General features: G+C 39.5%; 1 long non-coding RNA gene and 1 pseudogene across 1 annotated transcript in view; one reads left to right on the top strand and one right to left on the bottom strand.

Moving 5' to 3' along the window:
* The window catches only part of LOC130454686 (uncharacterized), a 178,121-nt gene that overhangs the window by 56,075 nt on the left and 103,905 nt on the right, over positions 1-18,141 (top strand). Inside the window, exon 2 of the long non-coding RNA XR_008912535.1 lies at positions 15,792-15,920. This is a non-coding gene — a long non-coding RNA (uncharacterized LOC130454686). The remainder of the gene's footprint in view (positions 1-15,791; positions 15,921-18,141) is intronic.
* Positions 9,024-10,676, bottom strand: LOC100011765 (actin, cytoplasmic 2-like; annotated as a pseudogene).

The raw sequence follows: 18,141 nt of genomic DNA, 5'->3' as shown, positions 1-18,141 counted from the left end.
TGGCCACTCACTTCTGAATTTCATTCCTCATCTGCAAAATGGACATGATGTGTAAAGCCCTGCTGTGAGGCTCAGACGGAACTGTGTAGAGGAAACATTATGCAGAACATTGGGAGATATAAACGCTGATCCATCGATAATGACATTCTCGCTGAGCTCCATCAGAAATGAAAGTGGGATAATGAAAATTGTGATTGATTAGGAAGAATTCCTTTCAGCCGCCCCTGCCGTAGCTTGCACAGCATCAGGCATACAGAATGACGGCAGAAGAGTGACTTATTCCAGGCCGTTTCTACTTGAACCCCATCCAAAAGTAATCAGAGTGTGCCCAAACAGGAGAGGAGCGAGGGATGGCACGCCATCGTCATTTTCCTGCTTGTGTCCTTATTGCCAGTGTTTGGCTGTAACGGATTTTTTGGGAGGGACTCCTCTGCCCAGGCTGGGTCCTCGGTCATCGTCATTCAGATCCAGTCCCTCCACTGGCCACTTAGAACAATGAGGTCCCCTCATGGCCACAGAGTGACCCAATGGGGCGAGCTGCCCGTGTAGGACCCAGGAGGGATCGGTTAAGAGCAGACCCAGAAAGGGCTCCTTGAGGGCAGAATCTTTGCATCCCCAGAACCCAGCCCAGTGAGCACGCAGAAGGAGCTTCATCAAGGCTTGCTAATTGATTTTGGACCCAGTCTGGGCCTGCTCCAAGGCTCAGTCTTGAATCTTTTTAGTCATTAAGCCCTGAGGAAATGCCTATTTCCTCAGCGAGGAAGGTAGAGGAGTTGGCAGAGGCGCCTGCGAAACTCACTATCCAGTAGACCATCCCTCATTCCATTCGGTATTTTTAGATGTTACCAAAGTGCTGTTATATTTATAGAGGAGACACTAAGTTTCCTTTTAAATATGCAAAATAGATGCATGAGCAGCCTGTGAGCTGGAGCTTCCATCAGCCCTGTGCATTAGTCTATGGTCCAAAGTGAGACCATTTTACAGATAAGGTAACTGGGGTCACAAGGCACCAGTGTTGGCTCCAAAGAGCATAAGCCTGAAAGCAAGAGGAGAGAGCCTTGTAGCAGAGGAGCCAGGACCCATTGGGCTCCTCTGGTCACTACTCACGGAGAGGGGGTGAGCTCAGCTAGTCAGATTGCTCATGGGCTTCCATGTCCAACCATGGGTCCTCGGGGGAATGGAGCGAATCTCAGGGAGTGCAGTGACGCATCCTTGGCAGGTGTGCCTCAGTCTCTTCTTGCCAGGGATGGATGTCTGACCATCCCAGTTCTTCTAGGGAAGTTGAAATCACTGATGAGAATCATGGCTTGGGAACTGGGACCCCACAAGCCCCTATGAAGGACCAACCTTTTGGTTTGGTCGTGTCCTTGGTCATCCTTTATGGCACACCGAATATGCAGTATTGGTAGTGTGGATCAAGTGAGATAGCATCGTGAAGCACTTCACACATTGCCGGCATCTAGCGGGCACCATATAAGTTCGGAATCCTTTCCTTTCTTATTTATGCCCATCCTGCATCTTCTCAATGTCCTTTGGTGTAGGGTCCCCCAAAGCCTGAGGAGAAAACATTTAGGGCCACAGACTCACTCTGACTTGTTCTGCTCGGCCCCTGAGGGCAAAACACGAGTGAATGAGTGGGAAGTGGACCCGAGGCAGGTTTAGGATCTAGGCAAAGGAAAACATCCCAAAGAGCAGAGCTGTCCAGGAGTGGAACGGCTGCCTCTGGTGATCCTGGGCAAGCCTCTACCTCCCTTGGTCTCAATTCTCTTCATCTGTAAAATTAGGGGCTTGGTCTTGATGGCCTCTTGGGTGTACACTATGGCTTCCTGGGTGCTGTCCCAGCAGAAGCTGCTTGGCCCCTTGTTGAGTATGTGGAGGGTCTGTGTGATTCTGGGTCAGGTGTGGATGGGACCTTGGGGAGTGAGCTTCTAGCTTTGAGCCAGAGCACCGCTGAGGTCCCTTCCCTTCCCTGTATCTGCACATCCAACTTGCAGCCTCTCACCATCTCTGCTGCTTCCTTGGCCATGTTCCTGACATTTCTCTCTTGTTCTCACTTATGTTATATTAATGATTCATGGCTGAGGGGGCATGGTTTCCTTTTTTACTCCTCAGGCAATTCCCCCATTGCTCAATTCCCTCCCACTGGCATGGAGGGGCAGAGGAGGAATCGTGGGGCTTCCTTTCTTGCAGTCATCTCACACGGCACACACCCTCCACCAGTGCCATGCTTATTCCAGTAACTCGGAGAAGCAAAGGCTTTAATGGTGTCAAACACTGGGAATAGCAGCGACACGTGCACGTTTTATATTTAAACAGGGAGATTCAAGTCAAACGTTATGTGTGTTGTTCCAGGCTCTGTGATAAGCCCTGAGAATACAAAGAAATGAACCAATCTCATTCTCAAGGAGCTCCTCGTTTAATGGGGAGGCCACATCCATATGAGCTATTTACAGAATAAACTGGAGAGAGCCAACACAGGGAAGGTGCGAGCATTAAAAGGTGGTTGGAAAAGGCTCCTTGCAAAGGCTGGGATCTTGATGGGGACCTGAAGGAAGCCAGGGAAGGAAAGAGATGGAGATGAAGAGGGAGAGAACTCCAGGCATGGAGGACAACCAGGAGCAATGCCAAGAGTCAGAGCTGGAGCGTCTTGTCTAAGGAACAGCAAGGAGGCTGATGTTTCTGGAGGACAGGGAAGGAGTGAGGTAGAAGGCTGACAAGGGAGGAAGGGGCCGGGTTATTGAGAGCTTTAAAATCTAACTAGAGGATGTTACATTTGATCTGAGGTATTGGAAATATGTTGAATTTTTTAGAGCGTGGCATGATTGGGCTGATCAATTTAACAAGTGACTGGAGGATGGCATGGAGGAGAGAGAGAAATCTGAATTTTCCTAGAGTATTCCTATTCTAGTCTAAGGGTGAGGAGATGAGGACCTACACTAGTATGGTGACAGTGTCAGAGGAGAGAAGAGGGCTTCCATGAATGATAGCTAGATAAAGCTGATGGGACTTGATAATGGATTGCATATAGAGGGTGAATGGGATGACATCCAGGTTGTGAGTCAATCACCTTAGTCAGTGTTGGCAAACCTTTTAGAGACTGTGTGCCCAAACGGCACCTTCCAGCTGCCTTTGAGCCCTCTGCATTACCCCAGACAGTAGAGGAAGGAAGTGCTCACATTAGGCTGCTGAACAGAGGGGTGGAGCAATGAAAATTGTCCTCAGGAGAAGGGAAATGGAGCAGCCCCCTCTGGCACACTGGGGCACATGTGCCATGTCTTGGCCAACACAGGCCTAGGTGATTGGGAAGATGATGATGCAGAGAAAGTAGGAAGAGGGTGAGGTTGGTGAGGGGAAGATAATGAGTTCAGTTTTGGATATGATGAATTTAAGATGTTTACAAATGAACCTAAACTTTCCCTCAGGTATACAGATTGGAGATTTAGAATTGGAGATCATTGAGGTAATTTGATTGGCTCGGTGTTATAGTGGACTTAAAATTGGGAACATGTGGATTCATGAGTCCTCATTGATATTATTAGCTGTTACCTGAGACAAATAACTTATCCTTTCTAAGCCTTGGTTTCCTCAACTTCTGTTCAAGATGTCTAGTAGAAAAAAATGCCAGATCCAAATGTTTTGTCTATTATTGTTTTTGTTTTTTTTTTGCTTGGAGATGAGATGTAGGACCACAAATATAAGGAGGACAACCAATGGACACTACTGATCCGTGGGGAGTGTTAGTTTTTTTAGATAGTAGATGATTCTCCTTACATTTTCCATGGATTTCTACACTCTCCTTTCTCAGAGTCTGCACTTTGCAGTCATTTAGAGCATCTTTTGCAATGTGAGACCTTAATACATGGTAGAAGAATGAAGAATGTGTCAAGGTGGTAAAGGAATGATTGCCTTGACTCTTTAGCTCTGATAAATCGATTCTCCCTTCTGTCCCAGTTTAACATGAACTTTAAATCTCTTCCATCTACACGACATTGTGCCTGATTCTTGGGATAGAAGACAATAAAAGTCAAGTTAGTCCTTTTCCACCATCAATCAAGAAGCATTTATTTATTTAGGCTCTCCTATGTGCCAGGTGCTCTGCTAAGGACAGGGGATACAAAGAAAAGGCAAAACTAGCCTGTGTGCTCAAGGAACCAGAGTCTAGCAAAGATGACACCATGGACATAAATACAGAGTTGGTCGAAGGTTCCTTAGTGAAGAAGGCACTAGGAGCTGACATTCCTCTAGAGAACCTACATTTTCTGTCATGTACACAGGCAACAGATTTAGAGTTGGGAGAGATCATCAGGGTAAACTGACTTAACCCTATATTGTACTGGACCTGAAATTTGGAAGACTTGAGTTCAAATTCTGCATTAGCATTTATCTGATGTGATACCTTGGACAAGTCATTTATCTCTTCTAACCAGTGGTTTCCTCTTCTGCAAAATGGAACTAACATTTGTCACACTTGTCTCAATGAGTTCTAGTGATACTAGGGGAGACAATTTATGTTAAGTGCTTTGCAAACTTGAATCCATTACAGAAATGCAAGTTATTACTCTCCATTTAAGAGAATGAGTTACGTGAAGGTTAAACTCATGCTCTTTCTCTATCTTCCTCTCTCATATAGGGTGAAAGGAAGAATGTGTAACAGCAGACACTTTGAATTTTCCTTCTTAAAGGTGAGAGGGAAATTTGGTTGCTTTAGATTTACCCATCCATCTGTTGGGGATTATTGATTAAGGCTGACTGCATTCTCCTAGCATTCTGGCATCAGGTTTATTCCCTGTTCCTGTAGGGATAGACAGTAATTGTAGTTTAAGCTGGCTCATCAACGGATGCTGAGTAGGCTACACGGTCCTGAGTGAGAAGTACCATTTGGCACATTATCCTTGCAGATTCCAGAGATTTCTACCTTCTCCTTCCTCTGAGGCTACAATCCACAGTCACTTAAAGCATCTTATGCAACGTGAGACCTTAACACATGGTAGAAGAATGAAGAACATGTCAAGGTGGTAAAAGAATGATTGATCAAGACATCAAAGGATCCTATTCCAGGAAGATGAGCGATTTTGGTTCTGCTGGACCATTCCATCATGGTTGTGCTTTCGCACCTGTATCTTCACAGTTAGATAAAATCTCCTCGAGACTTAAAGGTCCACTTTTCTCAACTCCTCTACCCATTCCTCCCTCTCCATTCTTGTGGCCAGGGTCATCCATCTCCCCCCTTATTGCCTCTCTCCTAGACTATTGCAAGAGAGTTATCACAGCCCTCTCGAGCCCTCCTTTCCCTTCTCCAATCCATGCTGCCCACAGTTGGTAATACTTTTGCTAAGGCAGGGATTTGACAATTGCATGCCCCTGTTCAAGGAGTGTTAAGGGTTTTCTCTCAGCTCCAGGAAAAATAAAGACATTTAAGTCCTGTCACTTGAAGCCCCAACGCTCTTTCTATGCCATTTGAGCACGGGTCTCCCTCACACATTCGCTACAGTCAGTAAACAAGAAAGGGGGCCCCAGTGGAGAAGGAAGTGTGGAGAATCCAGAGAGAAATGGAGGAGTGAGATGGTTGGTCTGATGTCTCCAGAAACTGGAAACACACTTAGAGACTAAGTTAGAGTTATGCAGAAAAATCTATCATGCTACCGCGGAACACAACAAACTACCACCAGTAGCAATTACAGTGTCAGACATGGCAATCTCAAAAATAAACAGGTAAAGAATTTAAAGAGGAAAATGGAATTTGCTGAAAGGTACTAAATGCAGAATTGATTCTAAAGCTTAACATATATGCACTGAATAGCACAGCTTTTGAATATGTGTGTCCGCTACTCATGGCCCTTTTACAAAAGAAGTGATTGTCTTAGGAGGTAAAAAGCTTCAAAGCAAATGTAGAAACTTCAAACTATTGTACACAACTTTCACTGACCACAAAGCAACAAACTGATTTTAAAAAACAGTATTAAAATGAATCAAAGACTATATGCGTTCATCCTAAGGAACCTGGTCAAAGAACAAGTCATAGGAATGACAAATGATTGTATTCAGCAAAGACATAATATACCAGATTTTTGGGGAGGCAGCCAAAGCAGTCCTTAAAAACAATTGTTTAAAATGTACAAACACTTTAATTAACAAAAAAAGAAAGGACAGATTAGTGAATTCAAAATGCAGTTTAAAATACTAGAAAAGCTCCCCCTTAAAAAGAAAATCAGTTACACAACCAAATAAAACTCCCCCAAATCAAGGAAGAGTAATAAAATTCTTAAAAATGAATTAATAAATAAAATGAGGAGTTATTTTTTTTGGGGGGGAAATATAAAATTAGTTTCAGAGGTAAGAGAGAAGCTAAATTACAAGTGCCAAAAATTTAAAAGATAAATTCTTAGCATAAAGGAATAGTTTGTTCAAACACATGCCAATGAAACCCACAACTTAAATGAAATAAAGATTTATATGTAACATAACATATTATAAAATAATTGGAACAAGAAATGGGAAATTTAAACAGTACAGTTTGAGAAAGAAGCTTAACAAGCCATCAACGAACTTCCAAAGGGGAGGGGAAACTCTAAGGCCAAATGGATATACAAGTGAATTCTATCAAATATTCAAAGAACGATTAATTTCGGTATCATGTAAAATGTTTGCCAAAAAAATAAAATCTTACCAGACAGAAATATAGCTTTGAGGTTCAAACCAGAGAGAATCAAAATAGAAAACTATAGACTGATATCCCTAATGGCTGTAGATGCAAATGTTGTGAATAAAATATTTTAAAAAGAAGCCAGAACAATATATTCAAAGATTATATTCCAGGTCTAAATTGGATTTATACCAAGATATGAAGATTTGGTTTAATATTAGTAAAACTGCAAACACCCATATTAATGACAAAATCAATAAGTGATATGATTATATATATACACATATGTGTATATATATTTGTATATATGTATGTTTATATATGTATATATAAAGCTTTTGACAAAATAAAGCCATTTTTTATACCACTAGAAAACATGGGAATAAATTGACCTTTTCTTAATGATAGATAGTTGGTATAAAACTATTAAATAGCTGAAACTGCCACGATCGGTAAGAGGTAAATTAGAATCCTTTGCCAAAAAATCAGAATTGAGACAAGGACGTTCATTGTTGTCAGTACTATTTGACAGAGGACTAGAACTGCCAGGTGTGGCACAAAGACAGAAAACCTGAGGGAATAAGCACAGGGAAAGAAGACACAAAATGATCCTTTCTTTTGTAAATGATGAGATGATATAATTAAAGGACCCTTAAGAGTCAAGTAAAATGAACTGAACCAATTTCAACAAAGTAGCTGTATATGAATAAACCCAACAAGTGATTAGCATTTCCCTTTAATACTACTAAAAACCCACCGGAAAGAGACATTCTATTTACAATGACAACAGAATGTGTAATATACTTGGCAGTCTACCTACCAAGATCTATTTAAAAACTGTTTAAGTGCAACTATAAACCATGGAAATAGACAAACTTAATTAATTAGAAAAATATTAATTATTAATTTGTAGGACAGGCCAATATAATGGAAATAATTTACTTATTCAAAGCTGTGCCAATCAAAAAGGATTATTTCATAGAACTAGACAAAATAATAATGGAATTTATTTGTATGTGCAAAAGATCAAGAATCTCAAGGGAAAGAATGAAAGTAAATGCAACCAAAGTAGCCCTCCAAGTGCCAGATCTTAAACTATAACATAAAACAAGAATTCTCAAAACAATTTAGTTCTGGTTAAAAAAAGGGGAATTCAATCATTAGGACAGATTCCATATGCCACATACAGAAGCAAATGTATCTAGTGCCCCGATGTTTGATAAATGCAAAGAGCCCCGTACTGGGATAAGGACTCACTTTTTGCCATTATTAAAAAAAAATGGTCATGGTGGTGTCTGTAAATATCTTCCACATTGAGAAGGCTACAGCAAAACCGGCTACTTAGATCTCAAACATAAAATTCCTTCTTTTCTTTTTTAGACCTTTGTACAGTCGCTGTCAAATGTGATACATTCTCCTTCATTCCTACTATGCCTTCTACTCCTAACTCCTTTCCAGACTTAGCTCAAAGGTCTCCTCTTACAAGGAAGAGACCTGTCCTGATCTCCCAAGTTATTAGTAGATACTCAAATTATTTTTGAACTTTCTTTTTCCAATCTGTTTATGTTGTTTCCTTTGAGAGGAATGTAAGCTTCCTGAGGGCAGGGATCAATTCATTTGTCTTTGTATCTTCAAAAAGCAGTATAGTTCTTGGAACACAGCCGATGCTTAATTCATGCTTGTTGAATTTTAGTGAATGACAGCTTTTTAACAAACTCCTGAATATGGCATGTGTGCCAGCCTTGTTGGGCAAAACCATTGTGAAACAGCAAAGGACTCATCAAGCTTGCTATTGGGTAACTCATTGCCTCTCTTTGTTACTGTTCACTGTAGCTTGAAAAAAAAAATAAAACAAAACACCACCACAAACTCCAGTCCTCAGTTTTGTCATCTGCTGACTGGGGACAGAAAGATTGTTTCCAAGTTTACTAATGTGTCAAAAAGCTGTGATTTCATCAACAAGGAGAACCCCCAGGGTTGCCATTCTTCCCACCAACACTTCTCAACCTGTCTGTGACTTATAAGATAAGATGTACCAGTTAACAGAAGGTAGTTAAAGATATGGAAAAATTGGAGAGCATCCAAAATGGTAAAAGATCTCTGGCATTCTTGGTTGAAGGAGCTGTGGTTTTTTTTTTTTTTTTAGTTTACTTGCAGCACTTTTATTTTTCCTTACACAATGATGTGGTGGCCATTAAAATTCTCAACTCTTAGGATGACTTACACATTTTGGCATTCTACTGTCATGTGAGAACATTAAGGCAATGTACAAAAATCGCACATAAATTAACTAGATGCACAAATTTAGAGAGCTTGTAAATGCAACTTTTTTGCAACTCAAGGTTGAATAATTTAGCCCCATGACTTAGGGGGAAAACAGTGGGTTAAGGAAAAAAACCCAATTCCTAAGGATTCATTCTGTGTTCCTGCTAGGATGATGGCAAGATGGAACATACATTTAATAAACTCTTGCCAGCCTTAGGAGAGAAATTCTGCAAGTCAGCTCTTTTAGATGCCGGAAATCTGACCTTTAGGTACCCTGTACAGATCTGATGCTTTAGAGAACTAAACTGTACAGCTGCTGAGTGTCAACCAGCCAGATACTATATTGCCATGTTATCAGGTTGATTCTCTATAGAAGTTAACTCAGCCTTACCTGTCCAAATGAAGTGACCTGTATCAGCGTTTAGATCACAGATATGTACAAGGTATGCTAAAAGGTACACCAAGGGAACAACTGTTCACTTGAATACGAGGTCAAATCAGTAACGGTTCAACAATCTAAAAAGTGCCGCCATTTGTCTAATATCAGATACCAACTTCCCCAAGGACAAGCTTCTTTTCAAAGAAGGCGTATTCCAGTTTCACGAGGCTAACATGAGGTGTATATTTGCCAGGGCAAATTTTTACTTTGTGAATACTCATGCAGCACATGCTACGCATCTGCTAGCAGTCCATTTAGAAGCATTTGCGATGGACAATGGATGGGCCAGATTCATCATCCTCCTGCTTGCTGATCCACATCTGCTGGAAGTGGAGAGAGAAGCCAGAATAGAGCCACCAATCCAGACGGAATGCTTACGTTCGGGGGAGCAATGATCTTAATGTTCATTGTGCTAGGTGCCAGGGCTGTGATTTCTCTCTGCACTCTGTCAGCAATTCCAGGGTACGTGGTGACAGTACTGTGTTGGCATATAGATCCTTTCGGATATCAACATCACACTTCATGATAGAATTGAAAGTGGTCTCATGAGTGCCACAGGATTCCATTCCCAGGAAGGAGGGCCTCTGGACCCCTGAACCTCTCATTGCCAATGGTGATCACCTGGCCATCAGGAAGCTCATAGCCCTTCTCCAGAGAAGAGGATGAAGCAGCAGTGGCCATCTCCTGCTCGAACAGCACAGCTTCTCCTGGATGTCCCGAATAATTTCCCTTTCAGCTGTGGTAGCGAAGCTATATCCTCTTTCTGTTAGTATCTTCACGACCAGCCAAATCTAGACGAAGGATGGCATGGGGAAGGGCATAACCCTCATAGATGGGCACAGTGTGGGTGACAGCATCACCAGAGTCCATAACAATACCAGTGGTACGACCAGAGGCATACAGAGACAACACAGCCTGAATAGCAACATACATGGCTGGAGTGTTGAAGGTCTCAAACATGATCTGTGTCATCTTCTCTCCATTGGCCTTGGGGTTTAAGGGAGCTTCTGTAAGTAGAACAGGGTGTTCCTCAGGGGCTACATGAAGCTCATTGTAGAAGGTATGATGCCAGATTTTCTCCATGTCATCCCAGTTAGTAACAATGCCATGTTCAATCAGATATTTCAGAGTCAGGATACCTCTCTTGCTCTGGGCTTCAACACCAACATAACTGTCCTTTTGCCCCATTCCCACCATGACACCCTGGTGTTTTGGGCATCCAGCAATGGAGGGGAACACAGCCTGAGGAGCATCATCCCCAGCAAAGCCAGCTTTGCACATGCCAGAGCCATTGTCAATGACAAGAGCAGCAATTTCTTCTTCCATTTTTATTCAATCTGAGGTTGCAAACTGTCTTAGTCTGAGAAATTAGAGCTGGGGGGAAGGAAGGGGGGCAAAATTGGGGAAACATCCAAAGAAGCCTACAAGTGTTGCAGGCTACCACTGAGTAAGCTGGTGTTTTTTTTTTTAATTCTAGAGGAAAGAAGAAGGGAGGAGAAAGGAAAGGAATAAGTGGCACCTACTATATGCTAGGCATTGTTAAGTGCTTTTACAAATATCTTATTTGATCCTCACAAAAGCCTATGAAATAGCTGCTATTATTATCCTCATTTAATAATCAAGGAAACCAAGGCAAATGGAGGTTGAAGTGTCTTGTTAAGAGTCATACAGTTATTAAGAATCTAAGGCTAGATTTTGAACTCAGGTCTTTCTGACTCCAGGTCCATACTGTGCCATTAAATCCCACCATCAAATCTTTTTTAAAAAAAAACCTTTTTATAGAAGAGAAGATAAGACATACTACTTGATCCCAGAGAATTTCTGATAAGATGGTTGCTGAGGTCTCCTATTGCTCTGAGATTCTGTGCTTCTGTGATCAGACTTGCCCAAGGTCACACATCTGGTCTCTTTCTGACCTATATCTAGTATTCTGTCCACTATACCACCTTGCTTCTATATGTATGACATTTGTTTAGCAGTCCTTACAAAGTGCTTCATTTTTATCTTAGAAAATAGAGAGCATAATGATGAATGTTGATTAGTCCTTGGATGCATATTGAACATCTGTGGGATGATGGTTGGTACCTGTTAGTATGGACAATCCCACCTTGTTTTAATAAGTCAGGAACACTTTGGGGGCAAAAATCTGTTTGAAGCATAACGGGGATGATCAGTGACATTGGATTCTTCAAAGAAAATGTGCATTAATAGCCTGCTTTGCAAATTAGAACCAAGATAGTAACATCATTTTCAGAGTCCCAGCTGGAAAGTGAGTCATACACCATCCACATGTTAGTTTGGTAGAAGATACAGGATATTTGGCTCCACAGAACGAAGTGATACACAACATTCTGATGAAAAAAATTATATACTAAGAATCAGGCTGCCTTTGTATGCCAATTTGCACTGTTTCAATCCATTTTGATTCTAACGGTGGGATTTCTAGTAAACTAAACTTGAGGAAGATTATGCTCTAGAAGAACCAGGACAATAAATAAAGTGGCTGTAAAAATATAAACGGAAATACAAAAAAAAATCTAACATTTATATTGAGCTTGAAGGTTTGTGAAACAAAAGATCTTAAAGAATCCAATCACAGAAAAGGATATAGAATTAACTGGAAAGGAACTACAAATCTGCTAGGAGTGGGGTGGTACCTCAAAGTCATTTTGATTTGCATTTCTCTGATTATAGGGATTTAGAACACTTTTTCATGTGCTTATTAATAGTTTTGATTTCTTTATCTGAAAATTGCCTATTCATGTCCCTTGTCCATTTATCAATTTGAGAATGTCTTGATTTTTTTGTACAATTGATTTAGCTCCTTATAAATCTGAGTAGTTAGACCTTTTCCAGAAGTTTTTGTTATAAATATTTTTCCCAATTGATTGCTTCCATTATAATTTTGGTTGCATTGGTTTTGTTTGTACAAAAACTTTTAAATTTAATGTAATCAAAATTATTTATTTTACATTTTTTGTAATATTTTCTAACTCTTGCTTGGTCTTAAAATCTTTCCTTTCTCATAGATCTGACAGATAAACCATTCTATATTCACCTAATTTACTTATAGTTTCCTTCTTTATATTCAAGTCATTCACCCATTCTGAGTTTTTCTTGATGTTGAGTGTGAGATGTTGATCTAAGCTCAATCTCTCCCATATTGATAAACCAATATTATTAATGAATATCAGTGTGGGAAGTGACCCTGCCAATCCCATCAAGCACACTAAAGCCATTTATCCTATAAGTAATTCATTATTACCAAATTTTATTTATAATAGGAATGCAAGGAAGGTTGACCATCAGGTGACTAATCAACACAATTGTATTAAAAACAAGCCATCAAGAACTTCTAGATATTTTAATAGATACTGAAAAAGCCTTTGACAAAGGACAGTGTTTATTTATACTGAAAACCTTACCCAATATAGGCACAAAGAGATCCTTTTTAACATCATAAAATATATCTGTTAAGCATGAAAAAGCATGATTTACAAATAAGATATATTTGAAATTTTCCCATGAAAGATAGGAGTAAAAGCAAGGATGCCCAATTTCCCTACTATTATTTTATATAATTCTAGAAATGTTTGCAATAAAAGATGAGAAAATAAAGAAATGAAAACATAAAAGTAGAGGTAACAAAATTATTGCTATTTGTTGAAAGCATGATAGTCTACTTAGAAAATTCTAGGTAATTGGCAAAGAAATTAATCTATCCAATTAATAGTTTCAGCTAATTCGTAGGGTACGGAAGGAACCAACCAAAACTGATTGCATAAAAGCAAAATCAAAAGGCATTAACAGAGGTCAAATCTGACCTCAGATACTTCCTATCTGTGTGATCCTGGGCAAGTCACCTAACCCCAATTGCGTAGTCTTTACTATTCTTCTGCCTTAGAATTGATATTTGATTATGCATCTAAGAGAGAAGGTAAGATTTTTAAAAAAGATAATAGAAAGAGAAATCTCATTTGAAATGACTATAAAATACATGGGAGTCAGTATTCGAAAGCACACTTGATATTTGTATAAATTCAATTACAAAAGGATTCTTAAAGAAATAATGAGTAATTCAAATTCCTCTAAGATATGCAGTACTCATGGCTGAATTATACTGATATAATGAAAATGACACTATTAAAAATTAATTTTCCATTTTAATGCAATACCCAAGTAATAACAAAATTCATTTGCAGAAATAAAAGATCTAGATTTTCAGGGAAATGAAGAAAAAAGGTAAGAATGATGGGGGAATAACACTTCTTGATCTCTGAAGCACTGATTGATCATCAGAATCATTTGGTATTGGTTAAAACAAAAAATATAACAAAATAGATGAAAGCAACAGAGTAGAAAATGGAAGACTTGGAAATCTGTGTTTGATAAGTTGGAAAACATAATTTACCGAGGAAAGAACTCTCTACCTGATTAAAAAAAAAACTACTAGAAAAACCAGAAAGCAGCCTGGTGGAAATTAGGATGAGACCAATGTCTTACACAATATCCTATAATAAACTTGAAATGGATTTATGAACTGATTATTTCAGGTTATTCCATAAAAGCATTAGAAGAAAAGTATGTTCACAGCTATGGATGAGAAATGAATTTGTAGTCAAATAAGGGAGTGAGACAACTGGAAAAATAAAATAGTTAATTTTGATTCTATGAAATTGAAAAGCTTTTGCACAAACAAAATGAACACATCTAGAATTAGAATGGAAGTAGTTGGGGGGAAATTGTATTAAATTTCTCAAATAAGGGATTGATATCCAAGGTGTGTAGGCAACTAACAAAAACATATGAGGCCAAAAGTAAGTTACCGATGGTTAAATGGTCCAAGGATATGAACAAACCATTCTCAAAGAATTATAAACTATTAATAATACTATGGAATGAGAGGATTTATTTTTAATATATACTGAATGATTTTCATATCTGGGTTTTAAATGGAAGATTCCAGGCAGTTCTTTGACCTTTGTCCATATTTCTTTGTTCCTGGGAAATCCACAGCATGTTTCCCTCCATAAAAGCTGGTTAAATAGATAAGGGAGACAATGAATCTCATCCTGTTACCTGACTGCCAGCACCTAGCGGATAGAGAGGAGTGGAGAGTCTTGATGAACCACCTTCTTATTGGCTAGTCACCAATTAGAGATATCTTGGGATGTCCAAGGGAGGGGCTGATAATGAGTCCCTGAACTGTATTAATGTAACTGCATTAAGGGGATCAGGATCATTGATCACTGAGAGGATCATAGACCATTAATTTATTAGTTAATGTTCATCTAATCAATAAATTCATATTCTTACCCAGAAGCTGGTCTCTCAAAAATTTTAATTGTCATGTGAAAAATGCTCCAAATAATAACAAATGTCAATTAAAACAAATCTTGAGGTTTCCCCTCCCACCCAACAAATGGCAAAATTGGAAATAATTGATGTCAGAGAGCTTGTGGAAAGACCGATACACTGATGCACTGTGGAGTTCTGAATTAGTACAATGAATCTGGTAAGTATACTTTGGGTTTATGCAAGAACAAAATGACTAAAAAATCCATACTCTTTGACTAAGAGATTCCACTGTTAAGCATATATTTCAAGGAGATGACTAACCAAAAATAGCTCTACAAATCCCAAAATACGTGTAGTAGCACTTTTTGTGATAGCAAAAATAAATAGATAAAATAAAAATTGGATGCTGTAATGATAATAAGTAAGCTAAGACCTGCAACCCCCCAAAGAAAATAGATATGAAGACTTCTTTATGCGTATGGGGCACTGCACTTGCTTTTATAATTTGTTGATGTAGTGGTTAGTATTTCTGGACTATTTATTTATTTTTCTTCTTTAATATAAACAGTGGCTCTCAGGGCAGTGGAGGAGGTAAGGCTATGCCGGAAAATGAAGATTTAAAAACAAAACATATTTAAAAAAGGAAAACTTGACCCTTCCCATTGTTTCCTCTTTCTCTTAGATTCTCAAAGATAAACAGCAGAGAAAATACACTATCTTTATTCCACACAAATTTTAAACAGAAATAGATTTTTTTTCACACATCCTGGCTGTGTGACCCTGGGCAAGTCACTTAACCGCAATTACCCAGCCCTTACTACTCTTCTGCCTTGGAATTATTACTTAGTATTGATTATAAGATGGAAAATATGGGTTTAAAAAAAAGAAATAGTTTTTCAGGCAGCAAAAAGATGATAGTATTATAAGATTATAATAAGTTATAAATTTATTATCATGTTATAAATATACAATAAATATAAACATATTATAACTTATAAGGATTATAAGTAAATATGGAAGGCTGAGACTAACAAATTTTGGAGAGGGTCTATTGATTCCTATTCATTATATTTTCAAAATTAATGATAATAGGTAGCACCTATATAGGCATTTAAGGCCTTTTTTTTTTTTCAATTTCTATTCTAGATATCATCATCTCTGCCTACTCATCATAACCAAGACGTCACCAACGTAGCTGGGGCCGCAGGATCCTGCCTTGGTTGGGTCACAGCGTCTTCTCCTGGTTGTCCACTATGAGCTCCCCAGCACAGCCAGGTCAGTGATTCTTGACGCACTAATGGAATTTATGGGGAGTGATGGGCTTGGGTGAATACATAGCAAAATAAAAATCAAAGACCCGAAGGGCTTTGCTCTCCAAACAAGACGTTTCATGAGGACGATTTTTCTAGGACTCTCCGATTATCAACATTAGTCTGAGTCAGTGAATCATCTTCTACTTCCCCTTCCTTCTCCTCTCAGGAAGCTCATTTCACCGGCTTGAGTCCCCCCCCCCCCTTTCCCTTTCGAAGTGCCCTTCTTTCTTAGCTTTATGAAGTGATGGATTACTTATTTTTAATTCAACTAGCATCAAGTTCATCTCAGGTTTCATCATTCCAGACGTGCATTTGTGTCTTAACCTTGATGACACGGGCACCTTTTTGGCCAAGGTTGGTGCTCCTTTCACCCTTCTCCTCTACCACTCTGGCTTTCCATCACCCCAATTAATGATCTTTTCCACATTTCCTTCCTCTGAAATCAGAGCCTTTTGGGAAGTGGAGAGTGGAGGGCATTTGTAATCGAGGGCCCCCATCTGTCCTTCTAGGAACAGGGTGTTGCTTTGGGTCTGCATGCATTCACGTCAAGTATGGAGAAGAAAGATGGAGGTGGGGTGGCGAAGAGGGGGGCAGCGAGCACCATGGGTCAGGCTCAGCCTGTTAATTGCTGTTATTTCTTCAGGCTTTTCACTTGGGTCATTATGGGTTTATTTCACTATGTGTTTAATCTTTCAGCATATTTATAGCTTCCTGTTATTACAAAACTAATTAGCACTCTCAAGGACAAAGTGCTATTTTACTCAGGGTTGCAAATAGGGGTAAACATTTTGGCAAGATCTTCCATCATCCTAAGCTCCCACTCAGATAAGTTGCCCTATTTTCAGCCCCCCTTTTCCTCCCAAATTTTATGTTAATACAGAAATTACTATAAATTCCTCCCAAGTCACTGGAATGCTGCTCGGATTAAGGATTCTCAACGTACAGGAGACACCTCCACTCTAGCCCCCAAACTCAGACGCCATGTGCATCCATCCTTTAATGGGGTATCCGCCTCCCATTTCCTCCTTGTCAGGAGCGATACAGCAGCCAGTCAATGGGCAAACCTTTCTGGGGATCTTATTCTTGGCCAGGCTCTGTGTTAGTGGTGGGAGTACAAAGACGTGCCGAGTCTAGAATATGTCATCAGTTTAGAGCTTGACTTTTGATAATTATTTGGGAAAGGGTAATGAGGGGTTAGAAACATCATTACAAATCGTAAATATACTTTGCTCTCTTTCCCTCTCCCCATCCCACCCTGCCCTCCCATTCTCTATGGAATCTTTGGGTCCTTGGCCATCTCTTCCAATCCTGATGAGCAAAGCTGGGGATCGAAGGGGGGAGGGTGTCAGGGAAGAGAATGGGATGGGAGGGAGAGTGGTTAGGGTTGCTTTCAACAAGACCAGCACAGGGGAGTTGCCTGGCACAGTAATATCTCTGTTCAGAATGAATGATAGGGAAGAAAAGCTCCTTGGAGAAGTTTTCTGAAAGGTTACAGAGATGTCTAATATGTGGGCGTCTTAGATACTGGAAGCATTAAAATGGCTGAAGTAGGAGGGTAGGCAAGAGGATTTGGGAATATCACTGACAATGATGGATGAGTTCATAAACAATTCACAGAACGAGAGAATTAATGAGCACTGTGTACCCATCTCCATATCAAGTGCTACAGGTTATCAGAGAACACTTCTCTCCAGTTTTGACCTGGTCTTCCTCACCCCCCCATTTTTTTTTACTATGTTCTTCTTCAATACCCCCCCCCATCAGTGCTCCTTTCTTTAAAATAAAGTTTGAAGAAAGAACAAGAAAAATTCTGCACAACTAAAGAACATATTAAAAACAAAGATTTTTGGCTTTTTTAGGGGAAATTTTTATTTAATTAGTTTAGAATATTTTCCCATTCTTCTCTGTTCTTTCACTACTATTACAATCTTATTTATTTATTATTTTTAATAAATAGGAATTGACTTTTGCTCTCCCCCCTTGCTCAGTGGGGAAAATTTTTTAAAAAATGTAACAAATATGCACAGTGAAGCAAAAAATCACTATTTTTATCGGCTGTGTAAAGAAATGTGCGCACTTCATTTGATTACCTAAATCCACCCTCTCTCTGCCAGGAGATACCGAGTCAATTTTATCATCGGTCTTCTAAAATCACGAGTGGTCATTTTACTGATCTGTGATAT

Source organism: Monodelphis domestica, chromosome 5, assembly GCF_027887165.1.
Source record: "Monodelphis domestica isolate mMonDom1 chromosome 5, mMonDom1.pri, whole genome shotgun sequence".
Classification (NCBI taxonomy): domain Eukaryota; kingdom Metazoa; phylum Chordata; class Mammalia; order Didelphimorphia; family Didelphidae; genus Monodelphis; species Monodelphis domestica.
This window is presented reverse-complemented; position numbering and strand designations above follow the sequence as displayed.